Source organism: Volvox carteri (assembly GCF_000143455.1).
Source record: "Volvox carteri f. nagariensis unplaced genomic scaffold VOLCAscaffold_12, whole genome shotgun sequence".
Taxonomy (NCBI): Eukaryota; Viridiplantae; Chlorophyta; class Chlorophyceae; order Chlamydomonadales; family Volvocaceae; genus Volvox; species Volvox carteri.
The window spans coordinates 446,769-455,145 of record NW_003307555.1 but is presented as its reverse complement, the minus strand read 5'-3'; positions in this window follow the sequence as shown (position 1 = coordinate 455,145).

Genomic DNA, 8,377 nt, shown 5'->3' with positions numbered 1-8,377 from the left:
GGCGGCGGCGTGCGCCATCCCGCTGCAGACACAACGGAAGTCGTCAAAGCCGTACCTGCCGTACTTGCTGTACCCACCGCCGGCGGCGGCGGCGGAGTTGGCTCCAGGTGACACTGCAACAGCAACGCCGTGAAGCTCCCGTGACACGTTAGCTGGGATCCCGAGGCTGGCGGCTCCCGTGCGGTCGTCTCTTGCATAGATGACCCACGGGTCGCCCGGTTGGCAAACAAGCTCCCGCTTATGCCCCTATTTCCCTTAATGGTTCCGCCGCCGCTGCCGCCGTCGGCGGCGGTGGCGGCGCCTAAGGGTGTGGTCCCCCTCGTGGGAAGTCCGCGGGTCGCCGAAGGTCCTCCGCTAACCGGAGCCCCTTGCGGCCCAGAGCCCCCCGGGCTCACGGCGGCGCCGGCGGCGGTGGCGGTGGCGGCGGCGGCCCGCGAAGATCCACGTTCGCTGGAGGCGTGGACGTCCTCACTGCCCTGCGAAGTAACTGCTGTCGTCGCCGCCACCGCCGCCATCGCTGCCGTCGTCGTCAGCTGAGCCGCCAGTGGCGACTGCAGCTCCGAAACCAGCAAAGCGGCCGTCAACACTTCCGCATCCGCAGCGCCCGGCAAATGCGCTGAAGGCTGTACGCCGTAAGACCCGGCCAATGTCTCCTGGCCTCTTGGGCCCTCCTTGTTTTCCCCGTCAGGAATTGAGCCAGGTCCTCCGCCACCGCCGACACCAACGGTGGCGGCGGCGGCGGCGCCGCCGCCGCCGCCAGGAGTCGCGCCTTTCATATGTGCTGGCGGCGGCGTCAAAGACCTCGCCGAGCACAGCATCCCGTCCTCCGTCAGTGTTCCAGTGACGTCAGCGTCATGTACAGCATCACGTGGCGTTGCCGAAACATGCTCCAGGGAGCCCCATGCTGTCACCTGCCGTATCTCAGCGAAGATGTCGTACGTTGACCGAGCCCCAAGGAACGCCTCTGGCGAGTTTGGCCGCGGCAGCTGTAGCCGATGTGCCGCCGGTGGCTGAGCTGGCGGCGGCAGCGTCCCCTCATGCACGGCTCGAGGCTCCGTTGCCGCTGCGGCGGCGGCAATGGGTTGTGCCGCTGACGGCGGCGCGCCGTCGTCCTCCAGGGAGGAAGCCGAAGGACTGCTTCCGACATCACACGCATTAACGGTTCGGGCTGGCACAGCGGCTGCGGTGACAGCGGGCTGCGCCGTGGGTACGGCTGCGGTAGTTTCGGTGGCCGCTGGCGGCGGCGCTGTCCTGGCGGCGGTAGCGGCCGCGACTTTGGCGGCAGAAGCAGCGGGTCCCGGTACGAATACCGCAGCTGCCGCTCCCGTCGCCTCTGCCGTCGCCTCTGCCGCGTTAACCATCGGGCTGTGAGCTCTTGGACTTAGATGCGTCGTGACTGCGGGACTAGTTCTAACGAAGTGTACGGCCCCAGGGCCTACTGATCTATGGTCTGGCGGCGGCGGCGACGGCGGCGGTATACTGTCCCGGGTGATGGCGGCGGCGGCGGCGGCGGCGGCGGTGGCGGCGGCCAGCGGCCGTTCCTGGCGTTCGCGCTGTTGGAGGTCGCGGCTGCACTGTCGTGCATTATCAAGTGAAGCCCCGCTGCGGAATCCGTTGCCTGGTCCGGCGGCTGCGGCGGCAGGGGAGACGTTACGGAGCGCGACGGGCCCCCCCGTCGCCGGCACAGCAGCAGCGGCCTTGACGATGTGTCCGATCGGCACATCTTCTTCACTGCTGCTGCTACTGCTACTGCTGCGGTTCCCACCGCGATGACGGGTTCCTTCGCCGCGGCGGCCATCTCCGCCGCCGCCGCCGCTGCCACCGCCGCTACCGCCGCCGCTAGAATGACGTTGGCGCTTCGCCGCCGGCCGCTTATCCTGCCGTACGCCGGCTTCAGCGCCGCCGCCGACACCGCCGCCGCCGCCGCCGCGCCGCTTCCGACCATACAATTCACCTTCATGCCGCGCCGCCGCCGCCGCCGCCGCCGCTGCAGCGGCAGCGGGGCTAAACTCTGCGGGATCATACCGCTCCCAGCCGTCATCGTCGACGGCGCCGGCGCCGGCACAAGACCCGGCGCGAGCTCGCCGTACTACTTGCACTTCCGCATCCGCCTTGGCAGGGCTGTAGTGCTCGGGCACCCGCCGCTGCCGCTTCGCCTCCGCGGGCGCCAGTTTGCCAACGTTGGGCGGATGGACGTCCTACAGACGAACATGGCCCGAGCATAGCTCTCCTTCCTAGCTGGTGCTGGTGCTGGTGCTGCCCCCCGGCGCCACCCACCCCATCACCTCCTCTTGCTGGGCAGTGTAGCGGGTGGGGCGTCAACCCGCTTCATTGCGCCCCATCTCATAGGGCCCCTCTCCCTCACACACTCTCACTCTCACTCTTTCTCTATCAATCAATCTATCCATCTATCTCTCACCCACTCACTCACTCATAAAATCTATCTATCTATATCCATCTATCCCTTACACAGACACACAAACACACAGACATTTGACCGTCCAACAGATATGTTCATGGTCAGGCATGTTTTCGGGGTTTTAGGGTTTTATGCCCCCCTCCCCTCCCCCTCCCCCTCGCCCCCTTCCGCCCCCGTCCCCTTCTGCCAGGGTGTCCCACATCCGTACATGGGCAAACTGTACGGCGTTAAAAATCGACAGTCGATTCTTCCCTTCATACTGCTGATCTGATGTTGCCCTCCCCTTTTCCCAACACCTCCATCTCCCCCCTCCTCTCCCAGTTCCCGCCCTCCACTCACTTTAAGTTCGTCCCAGTCCCAGGGCTTCATTTGCCGCAACACCTTCTCAGCCTTACGAATGCGAGCCTCAACCTCCCTTAGCCGCCGCTGAATGTTAGCCTCCTCCTGCTCCTCCGCCACCGCTGCCGCCGCCGCCACCGTCGCCGCCGCCGCTGTCCCTGCCGCCGCGGCATCGTTGACGTACGCGTTCACCTTGTCCTCCTGCACCTCCCCCCTCGGCGGCGCCGCCGGCAACTGGAGTTGATGTTCCGCCGCCGCCGCCGCCGCCCTTCGCAACTTCAGGGTGTCACGCAGTACGGCAGCCTCATGCCTCAGGTTTCGGAGTACCTGCGTGCAGTGCGTATATGTACTTATGTATAAATTATCATCGCGACCAGGGTTATAAACAACAACAGTAAACAGTGATTTCTGAGCAGCAATATTAATGGTGCAATAGGAATGATTTCGACAATGCGATTCAATCAAAGTTAATTCTACTTTATAAAAGCTGCGTAACAGCATTTGAGTGCATTTGTACGCTCTCCCTGTAATTGCCTCAACCCCACTTTATGTGCCGTCGCACCTCATCCGCCCCCTCAACGCATTGTGGAAGCTGCTGCTTCACAGGTGGTTGTGGAGGTTGGAGTGGTTGAGGTGGTTGCTGTTCGGCGCGGCTAACGGCCTGGGCGTGGCTATGGCCGCGGCGGTGGCTAGCTGTCGCGGCGGTGGCGCCGCCACCACCGGCTAATGGATCCCCATCCACGTCCATTGGAGCAGCGTCGCCGTCACCGCCGCCGCCACTGCCGCCGTCACCGCCGCCGCCACTGCCGCCGTCACCGCCGCCGCCACTGCCGCCGTCACCGCCGCCGCCACTGCCGCCGTCACCGCCGCCGCCACTGCCGCCGTCACCGCCGCCGCCACTGCCGCCGTCACCGCCGCCGCCACTGCCGCCGTCACCGCCGCCGCCACTGCCGCCGTCACCGCCGCCGCCACCGCCGCCGTCACCGCCGCCGCCATCCATTATCCGCGTCGTCATATGTGAACGACTGAGCACCTCGGGCAGCAACACGTGATTGCCCTCGGGTCCACGTTCGTCCAACATCCGGTTAGACAGCGGTTGTACGGGCTGCCGTACACCAGGTGACGCCTGAGGCGTCCCGTCTAGCGGCATCGGCAGCGGCGGCGGCGACGGCGGGAGCGGTGGTTGCAACACGTCCTGTTCTTCCGAACCTTCCAGTACGACAGCCCGCCGACGCCGTACGGATCCGCTGCCGCTTCCCCCTCGCCGACGCCAGGCGGCTCCGAAACCGCTTCGAATTGCGACGTCGTCCTCATCCTCGTCCGCATCGGCCGCCCCAGCCGCCGTGGCCGTGTCTTCCGTCGCTGCCCTGCTGCTCGTGCCGCCGTACCCTAAGCTCCCTGACGTAAGCCGATGCCGTACGCCACCCCGGGCCTCGTGCCCGCCGGTACGGATATCTGCGGCAGCGGGGGCCCCCTTCAGGCCAATTGGCGTCATCGCCGTATCGTTGGTGGCAGCGGCAGCAGCGGCGCCGCCGGCGGCTGCTCCAGAGGCAGCGGCGGCGCCAGCACCAGCGGAACCAACTGTACGGTTAGGGCTACAAAGTACGTCCTGTCGTGCAGTTGGTTGCAGGCGAGTGTCGCCAGCCGACGTTGCCGTCGCCTCCGCTGCAGCGGCGCGGTCTGCCGTACCGTCGGCAATGGCGGCACGAGCGCCTCCGCTAGCGTTGCCGCCACCGGTTTGTCCAGCGGCACGAGGTGCACAGCCGCCGCCGGCGCCGCCGCTGCCAGTTCCTCCTGCATGCACGCCGCCGGCCATATTGCCTTCTGAACGGCCGCCGGTAGACGTCCCCTGCGATGCGGTTCAAGCGACATACATACATACATACGTACACACGCGTGTGTCATGTACAGGTGGAGGCGATGAAACACGCCTCGTTTCGTTCGTCCTCGATTCGCACCCTCACCTTCATCTTCGGCATTTGTGTACCACACATCTCCTACCGCGACCTCCCACAGCACCCCTGGAAGAGAGATAGCGGCAGCCGCACCGCCAAGAAAGGCCTTCCCCCCTTCCCACGTACCTGCGCTTCCCCCGCCGCCGCCGCCGCCGCCGTCGCCGCCGCTGACGGCGGCCGTTTCGGAGGCTCGCGATGACCGCTCGGCGGCGAAGGACTGTTTCGGAGTGGCGGTGGCATGTGTGCCCCCGGTGGCGGCGGTGGCGGCGGCGGCGACGGTTGCACGACAGCGCCGCGCCGACCCAGCCTCGGCACACCTAACAGATCCAAGTTGGCGGGATGTTTTGTACGGCGACGGTCCCAGCCGAAAGGCTCTAATAAACGGAGCTCTCTGCTGGCTCGAGTGGAGGGCTTGACGGCCACGACGTCGACGTCGACCTTGTCGTCGGCGGCGGCCGAGCTGGCGGCGGCGGCGCTGGTCGTCGCCGCAGCCGCTGCAGCCGCGGCCGTGGCGGTGGCGGTGGCAGTTGACGGCGACGGCGCAACGCTGCGATAGGAGAGGCTTCCGCTGGCGGTAGCGGCATTGTCGTACTCGTCATCGTCATCATCGCTGCCCCGTTGAAGACGTTCAGCAAGTTGAGCGTAACGACCGGTCGGCTGCGAAGAGGAGTTGGATGGCGATATGGACCTGGGATCAATCTCAAGATCTCGTACGACAGGAGGTAGCTAATTCTGTTTATACAGTTAATTGTTGGGCCCTATGATAAAGTAATTCATATCTGCATCCCCTGCGGCTCTAGAGAGTTATTTAGGGCAACGAAGGAAACAAGGCAATTCATGTACTTAATAAATAGACAAATGTATAACTAATGTACTTAAAAAAGAGGACTTCAAATGTAGCGACGCTGCTGACATACCGGTGGAATAAATGAGTGGATAGATCTTAGATGCCAGTGATAGCTCGCAAAATGTCATCATCAGCAGCGGTAGCAGCAGCAGCAGTCAGTAGCGGTGGCAGCAGCAATAACAGTAGAACGGCAGTAGCACGGCAGTAGCATTGTGGCAGCAGCAATCTTTAAACTGCTCCGAAGCCACCCCCTGGAACTCACTGTATACATGCCGCAAGCTAGCTGTTTCTCCCCCCCCCCAAACACCCAGACCCAAACAGCACTTTGCTCCGGAACCAAACCTTGAACACCTCCTCGGCGTCGTCTTCTTTGGCGCCCTGACGGCGGCCACGCTGCTTCAGCGCGTACATCTGGTCCAAGTTAAATGGATGCTGCGCAGCGCGACGGTCCCATGCGTACGGCACCAGGTTCCGGAGCTCAGGATTGAGCGCGGCGTTTTGCAAAAGCTGCTCACGGTCGAGCAGGCCGACGTCATCGTCGCCGTCGGCCCCACGGCGGCGACGGCGGCCGCCACTATGCGATCCGCCGCCGCCGCCGCCGCCGCTGCTCGTCGCCGTCCTGCTTGGTGCCGCCGTAGCGCTCGCCGGCGGCGCTGCCGCCGCCGTCGCCGCCGCAATGGCCGCCTTGCGCCGCAGTCCGCTTTCTGGTCGCTCTCTGAACATCTCCTGCTGAGCCCTCAATCGAGCTGCCTCTCCGGAGCGAGCATCGCGACACCGCTGCTGGCGTCGCCGCTGCTGGCGGCTGCTGTCACTGCTCGTACCTGACCCACCGTCGCTTTCGCGGCGGCGGAAGCGCCGGCCGCCGTCGCTACGATGCGCTGACGACGTCCGCCTTCCCTTGCCGCTAGCGCCCGGGCTCCGCGGCCTTGCGCTCCCGGTGCTGTACGACTTACGACCGCCGCCGCCGCCGCCGCTGCGTTGGCGGCTGACGCTGACGCTGCGGGGGCTGGCGTTGCGGGGGCTGGCAGCGGCTGCACTGCGAGTTCCTGATTTGGATCTGGATCTGGATGCGGCCCGTCTGGTGCTATCTGTACGGCGCCGTGCCGGGGAGGGCGACGGCGACGCGAAGCGCAGATGGTCCCGACGTAACGCCGGCAGCAGCGCTTCCTTCTCCTACGTTTCGCGGAGTGTATGACAACCATGTGATACGGCAAAAGTACGGCATGGTACGATTACCGTAACGATTTCATTCATGGAAAAAATCATAGCCCATAAAACAATATCACGCAGCGACCAAATCAAATCGCACAACAAAGCATTAATAGATCTCTATACAGCAATATGCCGACATACATACATGCATACAGAAGGACTTCGCGACTTCCTTTACCTTTTGAAGCTCGAAACGTTCGTACAATCGAGCCTGCCTTTCATGCTGTCCTCGGAGGTCATCGTCGTCGTCTTCACTCGTGGACATCCGAACGTGATCGTCAATAAAGCCCTCCAGGTCAGCATCAAAATCCGTCTCGCTGTACATCGTACCATACCCGTAGTCGTACTCACTGTCGTACATGTCCAGACGGCGGCCAGCCCCACCGCGCCGGCCATACAGGACATCATCTTCATCCTCCTCATCATCATTATCATCCATTCCGCCGCCGCCGCCGCCGCCGCTATGCTTGACCGATCGTTGACCGCCATGGATAGCACCGCGTGCGCGGCCGCCGTCGCGTCGACCGTCGAAATGCACGTCGTCAGTGTCGTCACTGGTTTCGATGGTGATGACGTCAGCTCGCCGTCGAGTGGGTCCGGAGGGGGCGACCTTGTCCGCCGACTTGGCGGCGTCTTCGCCAGCGAGCCTGCAAGTGAGCCACGGGTCGCGGGTCCATGAAGACGTCAGTAAACCTGCAGTACGACGGTGCAAGCCACGTTGTACGGCAGGGTGATGCCGTACCTTGAGAATAGCACTTGAAAAGCGCCCCGAGCTGAATGTGATCGCGGTCCAGTCAGCTGGGGCTGCTTCAACCCCTGACGCTGCCGAGACGCCGCCACAGCTGGCGGGGACGGGCCGCAGCGCCCAGATCGTACGGCACCTGCGGCGGTGGCGGCGGCGGCGCCTCTGCGATTGCCGGGTCCATCTTCGTCATCGTCCGTGGCGCCCATGCCCCATTGCTCGTCCTCCCCATCATTGTTGTACCGTTGTCGTACAGCCCCCATCCCCAACTTACGCCGCTTGTGCTGTGCAGCTACATGATACGCACTATCTCCGCCGCCGCCACCTCCACCACCTGCAAATCCACAAAACCCTAAAAACCTCATCTTGTAAAGCCTTAAGACTTATAAAATTTCCGAAATTCCACATCTGCATTGAAAACACGGCTAATATCTAACAGTTACATTTTTCAGAGCCCGGGCTAAAAATCCCTGTGACCCCGGGAGTCTCTGAACTCCGCCTAGTTTAGAGTGTATTATGCAACTGCCGCGGCCGCAATCAAAGTCCTGTAGTCTCCCTCGGCCCACCAGCTCTTACCCGCACGTCCATCCAGCCGCGCCGCGAATTGCGCGACCCCCAGCTGCACCAGCCGACCGCCGCCGCCGCCGCCGCGCAACCTGCCGCCGCCGTCGCCGCCATGGCTGCGATCGCGCCGCCGTTCCGTACCAATAACGCCGCCGACGCCAACGCCAACGCCTCCACCGTAGCTGCGTACGGCGGCGTTTGTAAATCGAGCTTGGTGTAGATGCTGTTGGTGATGGTGGTGGGTCTTCTGATGCAAAGATTGCTTGCCGGCGGGAAGAGGCGGCGCGGCGGCGGCGGCG